The sequence below is a fragment of the Bombina bombina genome, chromosome 7 (genome assembly GCF_027579735.1).
Source record: "Bombina bombina isolate aBomBom1 chromosome 7, aBomBom1.pri, whole genome shotgun sequence".
Classification (NCBI taxonomy): domain Eukaryota; kingdom Metazoa; phylum Chordata; class Amphibia; order Anura; family Bombinatoridae; genus Bombina; species Bombina bombina.
Window position 1 is genome coordinate 364,478,041 of NC_069505.1, and position 15,082 is coordinate 364,493,122.

Here is a 15,082-nt window from a genome sequence, read left to right on the forward strand (position 1 = left end):
GGAGCCGCTCCACTCCGGATGGATGAAGATAGAAGATGCCGTCTGGATGAAGACTTCTGCCAGCTTCTCTGAGGACTTATGCCGCTTTGATGAGGATGGATGTCCGGTCTTCGAAAACTGTAAGTGGATTGTCAGTGGTTAGTGTTTTTTAGGTTAGGTTATGTTTTTAGGATTTTTTAAGGATTTATTGAGTGGGTTTTAATTTTAGGTTAGGGACTTTGGGCAGTAAAAGAGCTAAATTCCCTTTTAAGGCCAATGTCCATACAAATGCCCTTTTCAAAACAATGGGGAGATTAGGTTTTTTAGATAGTGTTTTATTTGGGGGGGCTGGTTGGTTTGGTGGTGGGTTTTACTGTTGGGGGGTGTATGTAATTTCTTTGGGGCAATGCCCTGCAAAAGAGCCTTTTCAGGGCTATTGGTAGTTTATTGTAGGCTAGGGTTTTTTTTTGTTTGTTTTTTTTTTTGGGGGGGGGTGGCTTTTTATTTTGATAGGGCTCTTAGATTAGGTGTAATTGTTTTTATTTTTGATACTGTGGTTTTTTATTTTTTGTAACTTAGTTGTTATTTTTTGTAATTTAGTAATTTTTAATTGTAGATTTAAATAACTTGAGTAGGGTTAGGTTTTTAAATATGTAATATAGTTAATTTAATTGTTAGTTTAATATAGTTTTTTTTTTTAATTCTAAAGGTAAGTTTTAATTTATTATATGATTGGGATGAGTTAATATGTAATGTAAAGTTAGTGTGTTGTTAGGTTTAGGGGGTTAATAGCTTAATTTAGTTTATGGCGATGTGGGGGGCAGGCAGTTTAGGGGTTAATAGGTTTAGTTAGTGGTAGTGATGTGGGAGGCCAGGATTTTAGGGGTTAATAATTTTATTACAGTTGTGGAGGGGTCCAGGAGCGGCGGGATAGTGATTAATTCATTTATTTAGTTGCGGTAGGGTCCGGGAGTGGCGGGATAGGGGTTAATAGATTTATTTAGTTCCGGCGGGGTCCGGGAGTGGCGGGATAGAGGTTAATACATTTATTTAGTTGTGGTGGGCTCCGGGAGCAGCGGGGTCCAGGAGCGGCGGGATAGTGATTAATTCATTTATTTAGTTGCGGTAGGGTCCGGGAGTGGCAGGATAGGGGTTAATAGATTTATTTAGTTCCGGCGGGGTCCGGGAGTGGCGGGATATAGGTTAATACATTTATTTAGTTGTGGTGGGCTCCGGGAGCAGCGGGGTAGGGGTTAATATATTTATTTAGTTGTGGTGGGCTCCGGGAGTGGCGGGATAGGGGTTACTACATTTATTTAGTTGCGGCGGGGTCCAGGAGCTGCGGAATAGGGGTTAATATATGTTATGTAGGTGGTGGCGATGTCAGGGTGGCAGATTAGGGGTGTTTAGACTCGGAGGTTATGTTAGGGTGTTAGGTGTAAACTTTACTGGTTTTCGACCATAGAAATCAATGGGATATCTGGCAGCATCAAACATAAGCTTTCGCTGCTTTCAGACTCCCATTGATTCCTATGGAATCCGCAGCCTCCAGGGTGGCAGATTGAAAACCAGGTACACTGGGCCGAATAGTGGTGAGCGTACCTGTTAGAAATTTGATAACAGATAGTGCCAAATTTGTATTCGGAACATCTGTAATGACGTAAGCATTGATCTGTGTCGGATTGAGACCGGCGGATAGTATGTTACGTCCCAAATTTCAACTTTTGTCGGTCTGTAGGCTTTGATAACTAGGTCGAATCAGGCTTGCCACAATTATGCTGCAGAATTTCAGCATATTTGCGGTTGATGGCTTGATAAATATCCCTCTATTTGTAAATAAAGCATAATGCAGAATGGTATCATACCTTATTAAATATCTATAAGTGACTGGGTGCTAGCTCAAGGTATAAAACATATATTTTCTATATTCTGGCAGTCTGGCTAACCTTTCTTCATAATTTCAATTCTCTATTCCCCTTAGTAGTTTTCTTTGAACTTTATCAAACTCTGCAATGTCTGATTTTGAGATTGGTCCTCAAAACTGCACTCCATAATAAAAGTAAGGTCTTACCAGGGATTCATATTGTGGCAGAATTATGCTTTCCTCCCTTGCATCAATGCCTATTTTAATACATGCTAGTATCTTATTAGCTTTAAAAACTGCTGTTCTGCATTGTGTGCCCATTTTTAGCTTGTTTCTTTTTTAATTTTCCAAAGTCTAGTCGCGTATAAATAATAGGTTGCCTGCTTATTTTTACTTCCAAAATGTAGAACCTTTTCCAGTATTAAATCTAATTTTCCCATTTGTCTATTTTTTTTCTAAATCTCCTCTGCAAAGCAATTTCATCCTGCACTGACCTAATGCCCTTACACAACTTTTTATTTTCAGCAAAAATAGAGATGTTGCAATGTAATTCTTACTCTAATTCATTATACAAATTTTTAAAAAGAACAGGCCCAATGTTAATCCCTGGGAGACAACACTAATTATCTTGGTCTAATGTCAATATGATCCATTTACTACTACTTGTTGCACCCTGTCTTTTGTCCAGGTTTATGTATTTCTGACTTAACATTTTCAGCTATCCCTAGCCAGGGCCGGATTGGGCCACCGGGATACCGGGAAAAATCCTGGTTGGCCGGCAGAGGCTGGGCTGGGGCAGCTGCAGATGTGTAGCACTGAACACACTGAAAGTGAGCTGCAACATGTGATGCACGTGCACACAGGAGTCTGGCTGGAGGACTCAGGAGTAGAGAGAGTCAAGCCGCTCGAGATAGGCAAGCTACATTGTGGGCGTGTCATGGGTGTAATGATGGACGGTGTGGCGTGTGCTGTGGAGCTCGCTTGTGCAGCTGCGCTGCCTGCGCCAATACAGCTATTAGAGCAAGGTAAATGGCGCAGGATGCCTGGCGCCATGTGACTCAATGAGCCACATGAGTGAAGCCCAGCCAGATGTTCAGACCGGATTCGGTGCAGTATCTGAACATCAAGACAGCAGTGAGGTAGGATGGCGGGGCCGGGGTCTGAGCCAGGGGAGCAGATGCGGGCAGAATGAAATTAGAATGCACCGTGCATGGGGCTTAAAAATTGCACCAATTTGCTCATGAGGACACTTGTGTTGACTGTAAGGGGAAAATATGTTTTGAATCTGGTGACTGACAACTGTGACACAGGGGCATGGCAGCCGTTTTTATTCTAAGATTCTTTTGTACCACATTTGAAAATATAAAAATAAAGAATTTGCCACTCAGTTTTGGACAGAAAGCAGCAAATGCTAAAGACATAAATTGGAGAATTTAGTTACAACTGCAGTAGATGAGAAAATATTATATATATATATATATATATATATATATATATATATATATATATATATATATATATATATATATATAATGTATGTGTGTATGTGTATATATATATATATATATATAATGTATGTGTGTATGTGTATATATATATATATATATAATGTATGTGTGTATGTGTATATATATATATATATATATATATATATCTATATCTATATATATATATATATATATATATATACACACTGTATATCTATATTTCTCTCTATCTCTCTATCTATATCTTTGACCGATTACAGGGTTGTTGGGCTGGTCTACAATTTTTCCAGGGCTGCTTTTTATTCCCAGTCTGGCCCTGTCCCTAGCCACTTAATTTTGTACAATAATCTATCATATGGGACTGCATCAAATGCCTTTTATATCACATTAACTGATTCTCCTTTATCTATGTTTTTACTAACTTCCTTAAAAAATTTAATTAGATTGGTCTGACATAATATATTTTTCATAAAACCATGCTGGTTTGAGCTCATAATCTTGTTCACATAAATATATTCATTGATATAATTCCTTATTATCCCTTCACGTATTATCCCAACTACTGATGTCCGACTAACTGGTCTATAGCTGCATGGATCAACCCTGCTTCTCTTTTTAAAAAATGGCACCATATCAGCTTATTAAATTATGTTGTGAGTCACAGCTGTGCTCTGTCTTTTTAACTATATTTCACAGCTTTATGCCAGTATTGGAGTACTATATCTGAGAATAATGTTTATTGAAAAATTAAGGAGTAGAGGTTTTGCTTTTACTAGTGCTAAGTTCCCTTAAACCCCTTGGGTGTATTCCATCTGGACCTGGAGTATTTTTACCTTAATATTATCCATTTTGTTCATGAAATTTCTAGAGATGACACAGTTATTGGTATAAGCTTGTAAGCTTTAGTTTTTTTCAACGTATCTCCTATTGGTTCCTCTTTTGTGTATACTGAAGAAAAGAAATGGTTTAAACTGTTTGATAAACCCTTATCTTGAACACTCTGCAAAAATGGTAGAATACAAGGAATCCAAAAAAGAGTTTTAACAATAACACTTACACCGGAAAAGGAAAGCTTTCCAGACCTTGTTATAAATGTGCCTAGTAACAGACTTTCTGGCCTGAATCAAGATGTCTATCACTTGATCCAAGAAAATTCTCTGAGACAAGGTTAGGCATATACTTGTCATGCTGTCAAATTGGGATTTTTGAGTTCTTGAAGAAAATCCTTCTGGACGTCTGACTGAAGGACATGTGAATTAGATCTGCAAACTAAGTCCTGTAAGGCCATGCCAGAGCAATCGCGAACACAGGGGCCCATTCCTGTTTTATCCTGGCTATTATCCTGGATAGCAACACAAGAAGAGGGAAGTTGTAAATCGGATTGAACAACCAGGAAACCACTAGAGTAACTATTAGAGTTGCTTGTGGATCTTAAGATCTCACACAATATTGGGGTAGCTTGTAATTCAAGCAGAGGCCATGATTTCTATGTCTGGCTAGGCCCATTGACTCACAATCTGTTCAAACACCTCCTGATTCAAGGACCATTTGCTGGGGTGAAGGAATTGACTACTGAGAAAGTCTGATTTGCAGTTGTTCACAACCAGGATGTAGATTGCTGAAATTATGAAATAATGGGATTCTTTCCAAATCCGAATGCAGGCTACTTGTTTAATCTTTAAGGAGCTTCAAGTGTTGCCTTGGAGATTGATGTAAGCCATTGTAGTGACAATGTCTGACTGAAAACTCCTGTTAGAAATGACTCCTGAATATTGGGTTAGCCCCATATGTACAAATAGAACCCGCTCTAAAGGATGTATGGGTAGCTAAGTAATGGACCACCTGACTTACAAAAATATATGCAGGTGAACCAGTGCACGGAACTCTACCTTCCTAGGAACGCCACCTTCACGCTACGCGTGTTTCACCTGTAATGAAATTGAAAAGGGCTTTCACAAGCTTGAGAAAGCCCTTTTCAATTTCATTACGGGTGAAACGCGCGTAGCGTGAAGGTGACGTTCATAGGAAGGTAGAGGACGTCAGCCGCTGTCCACCTGGGAGGTGTGTGACCTGTTGTAACTGCATGCTAGGCGGAGCAGCGTGTTTGGAAACAGACGGAGACGGATGGGGCAGCTCGATACCACCTACGGAATACTGGCCTGGTCTGGTGAGCGAGAGGCGTGAAGCTGATGTTTGTGAGCTGTGGGCTTTCGAGCCTTTTAATACCTGGTCTCATATGGTGTCTCCATATACAGGACACTTTGCAGATCTGTTGAATATCATCTAAGTTAGCTGCATGATGTCTGATGCATGTGTTCTATGCTTAACCCTATCATAACAAGTCTATCTTAAGGATATATTCGGCTGCATTTAGTCAAATTTGGAAGTTGTGCATGATCTTTGTTTTACAAGCTAACTTTTTCTACATGCAATTAACGATTGTCCATGCTTTTTCACTACGCTTTGGATATCCTTTTGCTCTTGATTAACACACAAGCTTGGCAGTAACATTGGATGTCTGTTACTAACTTACGGACTGTATACACCTATTCATGTCTGATTTACACAGCAGACGCATAATTGATTACAATGATTCTGTTCATATGTATTCTTTTTACGTGTATCTTTTGGGCTATGCATTGATAATTGTGCTGGATTAACTCATCTTTTTCCATTCTTATTTTGGACATATTTATATATATATATATATATATATCCAATATGTTTCCCATTGTCTCAGTCTGTTGTATCTATTATATAAATGAGAAGAGGGTATAGTCTCTAAAGGACAAATTGAGAAGATATTTAAATTTCCATTGTGGGTCATATTGCAGTGTTTGGGCACACTATGAAATCTGGATTTATTCTTCATATTCCTAAAGTGTTCATTCCATCTGTTTCTAATGAGTCTGCAGGTATGACCCACATACTGGATCCCACAGAGTCGACATGTTAAAAGGTTATTACAAAGGTGCTTGTACATGAAAGTCGTTGAAAAACATGTCTTTTTAGTAGTATATGATGAAAATAAATTAATGCTGGGAGTTATATATTTGCACATATTGCAATTTCTTAATTGACATTTATAAACACCCTTGTTCATATATGTTGTCTGGGGACCAATACTCTGTCATCATTCCTCTGGGCCTCAGCAATCTCAGTGGCTTTACTCTTATTTTCATTATTTTTGTTTACAACAATCTTACTCAGAGCTAAGTGATTTTTGAGGGTAGGTGATCGTTTAAAAACACATCTCAGTATAGTGTTCAAAGATTTACCCAATATGGGGTCCCTTAATAACAGACCCCAATGTTTTTTGATGATATTTTTGATTTTCATATGGTTTACATTATTCTTAGTGATAAACATAGGATTCTCTGTAGAATTAGCTTCTAATTTTTGTTGGTTTATTTAGGCAAAAAATAATCATGCCTATCATCAGCTTTTGCACGTTCATATCCTGATTCTATAATGTGTTCAGGATAACCTTTTTCAATGAATCTTTCTTTAAGGACAAAACTTTTTACTTCATAATCTTTTAATAAGCTACAATCCCTGTGTATTCTTTTGAATTGTCCATATGGGACATTGTTCTTCCAAGGCCTATTTTATATTACAGCATAATTATTTTGTGTTTCAAAATGATCATTATTTACAGTTGCGGGGGACTGCCATGGGGACCAGGTTCGCCCTGAGCTTTGCAAATTTATTCATGGGTATGTTCGAACGCCTTTATATCTATGGGTCGAGGTTCCGGGTGAATCTGGTCTTATATATCTATCTATCTATCTATCTATCTATCTATCTATCTATCTATATATATATATATATATATATATATATACTTTTTGCATAGCATTGATAAGTATAGATTTGATTTATTATTTGGTGAGGAGCTTCTTACTGATGACTTACTTTCTGGGATACAGTGCCACTTTTTCCAGATATATCTGTTTGTACTCCTGAATGTTGCATGGTGTGCCAAGATGTTGATTGGTATCCTTGCCTCTCAAGGAGACCAAACTCCCTGCACTCACAGGGAACCCTAGGCTGCAAACCAACCTGACAGGCTTAGATGGGGATAGGAGTCTCACTAAACCAGAGATTGGTAAATTTGCCACCAAGTCTAAAGTAATTTTTGAGACAAATTATTGTATTATTATTATTATTATTATTATTATTATTATTTTAAAATATATAGCACTGGTTACAGTGATGGGGTATACAAGACGCAGAGACATAAAGATTAGGATAACTTCTCACGTGGATTGTAACTGCAGCAGTGAGTCAGACAGTTAAAGATTTATTTTGTGTGGCATGAAAGAACAGGAGCAGAGATTGTAAGCCTCTTTGAAAAGGTGAGTTTTCAAAGGGGGTCTGAAACTATACAAGGTTAAAGACAGTCTGATGGAGTTGGGTAGAGAATTCAAGAGGACAGAAGCAGTGCATAAGAAGTCTTGGAGGCAAGAGAGGGATGTAGACATAGGAGTGGAGAGACGTAAGTCACAAGGTGATCAATTATGACTGGTCGGGTAATCATTGGAGATGAGAGAGAAAATATAGTTAGGAATCAGACTGTTGCATGCTTTATAGGTTAGGGTTAATACTTTGAATAGTAAGTTGTATTGTATTCTAGGTTGTATGGGTGGCCAGTGTATAGACTGGCAGAACGAAGCAGCTGATGTAGATCAGCAACATAGGTGGATGAGTCTAGCTGAATCATTCACAATAGATTGGAGGGAAGAGAGGCATTTCTTGGGAAGGCCATTTTAGAAGTAGATTGCAGTAGGCAATGTGTGACAAAATGAGAATGAATTAAAATTGTTGTAGTTTCTTGAGTAAGACAGGTCAAATCCTGGAAATGTTACATAGGTGCATGGCAGAATTTGGTAACAGCTTGAATATGTTGAGTGAATGTGAGTTCAGAATCAGTTATGCCCCAAGATATTGGACCGGGGGCGAAGAGAGTCTCCAACTGTAAAATAAATGTCAGGTGTTGGATGTCTTGGAGAGGGAGGAATAAGAAGCAGCTCATATTTAGACAGATTGGGTGTGAGAGAGACAGTTGGTAAGCCGGTTGAGTAAAAAGGGAGAGATATCAGGAGAGGAAAGATATATTTGGGTATCATCAGCATATAAGTGGCACTGGAAGCAAAAGGAGGATATACATTTTCCAAGGAAAGATTTATAGATAGAAAAAAGTAATCCCCATTCCACTGTTGCAACATTCTCAGCTGCAGAGGAAGTAAATGTAATCTTACAAAAGGTATGGAACATCTGAAACCTCTACCATAAGACCTACTACTTCCATACATTAAAGTTAAGATAGTTGGAGAACAACACCCGCCTTCTTCAGTTTGAGTCTGCTTTGAGGTTTAAGAGATAGACTCACAGAAGCTACGATGAAACCCACACTTTCACTATCACTAATATTAGCCCACAATATGATATTACAAGTAAGTGGTAAAACGGAATAACTAGAGAATGTTTAGCACAGATAATATCCCTTTAGCACACCTTATACTTTTAATGGATAGTGCAGCCACACTAAACATTGCTAATATTATACTTTCCCTTCATAGATCTTGGAATCAGCCATTGATTCTGGAAGGAGCAGCCTGCTTTGGTGCAGTTTGCTGGGACACTGCAAGCTCTCAGATCACTTTCTTAGGCATTATCTTTGCCTTCATTTATTGTGAGTATATTTTATTCACATATTGTATAAATTATATCACTAGATTGGCTACACTAGGAGGCACCCTTCTTTTTTCTCTATAATATTAAAATACAATATTTTTCTGCAAATTATATTTTAGGTACATTTTGTAGAAAACTCTGCTTTATTACATGTAATTCTGTACAAAAAAAAAATGTTCTGTATATATCGTTCAGCCACAGCCTTTCTTTGGTCTCATTTTTGTTAGTTTACAAGAATATTGAGGGATTAAATTGCACATCTAAGAAGGGGACAGTTTAAGTTTCATCCCCAGGTATTTCAGAGGAAAGGAAGCCTGAGATATTTTATAGACTCAAGTAGGAAGCCAGGCTGAGGGAAAAATTGATCTAAATGCCCTCAATTCCTTATTAAATAATTTATTAACTTTTCATACAAGCCAAAAATAAAACACTCAGGAAGAAAAAATGTGTTAACATATAATGGAACTAAAAAGAGCAAGTTTCTCTGTGTGACTGTAGCACCCAAAATATATAAAACCTCTAGAAACATTTCTATCGTGTCAGTATATAGTTTGTGTTGCCATGGCAAGATCATAACCTCAAGGGATTCATTTTTAATAGACTCAAAATGTGTTCATGGAAAAACTGAGACAAAAAAAAATAAGTCTGTGCATTTTTGTTATTCAGACTTTTTTAAAAAACATTTTCTGATATACATTAAATGAAATGGTATCCCCAGAGTTAAATTAAACACCAAAGACATGTAATTGTGGTGGATTCTTTGCTTTAGATGTTACAAACCTTCGGCTAGATTACAAGTTTTGCTGTAAGAGCGGCTCGATACTAACTTGCAAGTAATTGTCACCGCTCACTTCCCTACAGCGCTGCTATTACAGGTTTTCATAAACCCGGCGTTAGCAGGCAATATTGCAGCGTTGAGCAAAATTTAGCTCCATACCGCATTTAAATACCAGCACTGCTTTGAACTGGTTTTATGTGCTCGTGCACGATTTCTCCATCAATGGGGAGAGCTGGCTAAAAAAAAGCCTAATACCTGCAATAAAGGAGCGTAAAGCTCCGTAACGCAGCCCCATTGATTCCTATGGGGAAATAAAAAAATTATGTTTACACCTAACACCCTAACATAAACACCACTAATCTGCCGCCCCCGACATTGCGGCCACCTACATTACACTTATTAACCCCTAATCTGCCGACCCTGACATCGCCGCCACCTACATTAAATTATTAACCCCTAATCTGCTGCCCCTGACATCGCTGCCACCTACCTACACTTATTAACTCCCAATGTCGCCGCCACCTAGCTACACTTATTAACACCTAATCTGCTGCCCCTAACATCGCCGCCACCTACCTACATTTATTAATCCCTAATCTGCCGCCCCCGATGTTGCCGCCACTATACTAAAGTTATAAACCCCTAAACCTAACCCTAAGTGTAACCCTAACACCCACTAACTTTAATATAATTAAAATAAATCTAAATAAAAATTACAATTAATATCTAAATAATTCCTATTTAAAATGAAATACTTACCTATAAAATAAACCCTAAGCTAGCTACAATATAATTAATAGTTACATTGTAGCTATGTAACTTTTAGTTAATGCAGCTGCAGCAGTATCCAGTAGAGAGCCCATCCAGTGCAGGTATCAAATATCACAGAGGATTGCAGAATGAAATACTATAGTCCCTCATTGGGAGGCTAAGGATGAGTCCCTGCGACATCTGAGATTAGTTATGGTACTGTTAAAGCTCTTGTATGGGTTCTTGACCTCCTGCTAGTGGCGGGAAATATATCCCATATGTTATGGAGGACTGTAGACCATCATCATTTTACAAAAGAAAATGAGTTTATCATGGCTGTTTGCACACATTGATTCTCTTATTACAAGTTGAAAGTAAACGTGATTCGCAATTTACACTAGCATGATTACTGTGTTCTCAGAGCTCTATTTAGCAGTTTTGCAAAAACAAAAAAGAATCACAAAACACATCAACAATACATTACAAAGTACAGTTATGCTCATAATAACAATAGCTAATAAACATTATTTTAAAAAAAAATACTAAAAAGTTACAAGGGCTTAAAGATATGAGGTGTCAGGCAGGCAAAGGGCTTTAAGATAGAGATACATAAAAATCCATGTCTAGATAGGTATGATGTATACATATATAGACATATATAAAAATGCATCAGAGCCCTTTGCAGTCAAATAGATAAAAACATTTAAAAGCACATACAGTGTGTATATATATATATATATATATATATATATATATATATTCCAAATCCACTGAAAATCAGGACCTGATGTGGCTCTGTTGTACTGCTGCCTTAATGAAGTAAAGTACCTGGATTTATTTTGAAACATGAGTGTCTGCCTGTTTTTTCTTCACTATATATATATATGTATATATATATATATATATATATATATATATATATATATATATATATATATATATATATATATATATATATAGTCCACTGAAAATATCAGGACCTGATGTGGATCCTAACAGATTTCCAAATAACGTAGGCACACAGGATTCTAAGCAAACATTTTTAATCCATAACGTTTCAGCTCTGTACAAGAGCCTTGTTAACATGGAGACAGAAAAAAAAAAGTATACACTTTACACCAGATAGACTCGAGTCTATCGGGTATGGTGTGTTATTTGTGGTCTCCATGATAACGGCCGCATTCTGGTGATGGAGACAGGTCAGTGACACACACAGGTGCAGACGAGTTTGATTTGGTTTTAGGGGTCCTTAACACAAGTAAGGTAACACTTAGGGGTATTTATAGGGGTACATCTGGTGTAAAGTGTAATTTTTTTTTCTGTCTCCATGTTAACAAGGCTCTTGTACAAAGCCGAAACATTATGGATTAAAGATGTTTGCTAAGAATCCTGTGTGCCTACGTTATTTGGAAATCTGTAAGGATCCACATCAGGTCCTGATTTTCAGTGGATTTGGATTATATATATAATATATATATATGTAGAAATATGTATTTATAAATAAATAGAACATATTCTGCTATTTGAAGAACATTGAAATGTGAAATATTCATATTTTCATGTCAGGTTAGAGCACTTGAGACTCTGGGGTAGATTTATTAATAGTCGAGCGGACATGATTCGATGTAGCGAATCATGTCCGCTCGACCTTGCTAAATGCCATTTAACACTGAACAAGCATTTCTAGTGTGTAATGCCACCCCCTGCTCACTGGTGACCAATCGGCCGCTAGCAGGGGCTGTCAATCATCCCTAAAAGGTGGCGGACAAATTAAGGAGCAGCGGTCTTATGACGGAGCCTGAAATGAAGGGGCTCTGAAGCAGCATCCACTACTTAATAAATGGAGCCCTATGTGATTGGGTTTGCGTGCGAGTAGGGTGTGGTTTCTTTTTCCACTTTTTGCTCTCCATCAACTTCTATGGGGGAATAAGTTAACGCATGCGCAATATACTAATTTGCATGCATCAGGTTATTCTGGGAGCAAAAATATTTTACTTTCAACTTGTTATATGAGCACTACCTGATGTGTTCGAATAGCTTACTTCTAGCAGAGTTAGTGAAGGGGCGGTAAAAAACATTCCACTTGTAATCTGGCCCTAAAACGTTATTTGAAAAGTGGCATTCCTCTTTTTTTGTATATAAGGAGACCTACAGCTTATTCCTTCAGTTGATAAGTAAGCTTGGCACATCTTTATGTTTGCTTAACTACCTGAAAGTATGTAAACGATGCAAAGACGTTCTTGTTGCTAAAGCAGTCACCATATCGGAGAGAATTTAACCACATCACATTTGAAACAGCAACTTGTAAATGAGGGGGTCTAATATGTAGTAAAGGAGGTAAGATGGATTTCCATGCCTAACAATTGGCTTGCCATTGCCTTGGTTAGTACTTTTTATTTAAAACAGTTATTGAAACTGCTTTTGAGTCACAAACAGAAAAGGTTTCAGCATTATAATAGTTATCATTTATTATATGAAAATATAAAATATGTAATAGAGAGCCCAGAACATCCTCGAGTTAAAGATGGATAACAGTCATGTTTTGGATGTCAGGCAATGATCATAGATTACATTTGGATACAACCCTAGCGTTTATAAACAATTGTCCCCATGTATCAATTGGCAGATGGATGAGGGTCCACACTTTGGAATCTGTCTGCCCACCTTTGCAGCAAAAGTGACCAATAGTGCAAGAGCAGGGCCTGCAAATCTCCACAAACGAACGGGTTTGGGGTGTTTTATGTCCTCCACCTTAGAGGTGGCGAGAAGGGTAAAAAGCAGCAGTTGGCTGCGTAATACATTGAGCCCACAGAACTAACACCTTACAGAGCAAACACAGATTTAACACTTAGTATTATAAAAACACATTTATACATTTAAATATATAGTTTGCAAGAGTTTATATGAAATATTAAATAGGGATCAATTCATATAAAAACTTATTAAAACTATACAGATAACAAAACTTGTAGAAAGTGTCTAAATGATTAACATTATTCTTTTTTCTTTGTAATATATTTGTATTGATATTTTTTGAAGTGCATAAAGAACCTATATATATCAGGCACAAGTCACATACGGCCAGATTACGAGTTTTGTGTTATGAGCTGTGCGTTGCTAACGAGCAGTTTTCTCTCACCACTCACTTACCTACAGCGCTGGTATTACTGGTTTTTACAAACTTGGCGTTAAAAGGCAAGAAGTGAGCGTTGAGCAAAATTGTGCTCATTACCGCACTCCAATACCAGCGCTGCTTAAGTCAGCGGTGAGCTGGTCATATGTGCTCGTGCACGATTTCCCCATAGGAATCAACGGGGAGAGCTGGCTGAGAAAAAGTCTAACACCTGCAAAAAAGCAGCCTAAAACTCAGTAACGCAGCCCCATTGATTACTATGGGGAAATAAAATGAATGTTTACACCTAACACCCTAACATGAACCCCGAGTCTAAACACCCCTATTCTTACACTTATTAACCCTTAATATGCCGCCCCCAACATCACCAACACCTACATTATATTTATTAACCCCTAATCTACCGCTCCGGACATCGCCACCACCTACATTATATTTATTAACCCCTAATCTGCCGCAACCAATGTCGCTGCCACTATACTAAATGTATTAACCCCTAAACCTAAGTCTAACCCTAACCCTAACATCCCGTAACTTAAATATAATTTAAATAAATCTAAATAAATATTAATATTATTACCTAAATAATTCCTATTTAAAACTAAATACTTACCTATAAAATAAACCCTAAGATAGCTACAATATAACTAATAGTTACATTGTAGCTATCTTAGGGTTTATTTTTAATTTACAGGCAATTTTGTATTTATTTTTACTAGATACAATAGTTATTATATAGTTATTAACTATTTACTAACTACCTAGCTAAAATAAATACAAAAGTACCTGTAAAATAAAACCTAACCTAAGTTACAATAACACCTAACACTACAATACAATTAAATACATTTACTAAATTAAAAACAATTAAATAAATGAAATGAAATTAGCTAAAGTACAAAAAAAAAAACCACACTAAATTACTGAAAATAATAAACAAATTACAAGATATTTAAACTAATTACACCTAATCTAAAAGCCCTATCAAAATAAAAAAGCCCCCCCCAAAATAAAAAAAAAACCTAGCCTAAACTAAACTATCAATAGCCCTTAAAAGGGCCCTTTTCGGGGCATTAACACAACCAACGCCCCAAATAAAACCCTAACTAAAAAAAACTAAGCTCCCCATTGCCCTGAAAAGTGCATTTGGATGGGCATTGCCCTTAAAAGGGCAGTTAGCTCTTTTGTGGCCCAAACCCTAATCTAAAAAATAAAACCCACCCAATACACCCTTAAAAAAGCCTAACACTAACCCACTGAAGATCGAATTACTGTTCTGAAGACCGGACATCCATCTTCAAGGAAGCGGCAGAAGTCTTCATTCAACCGGGCCGAAGTCCTCAACGAAGCCGGGAGAAGTCTTTATCCAAGCCGGGCGAAGTGGTCCTCCAGAC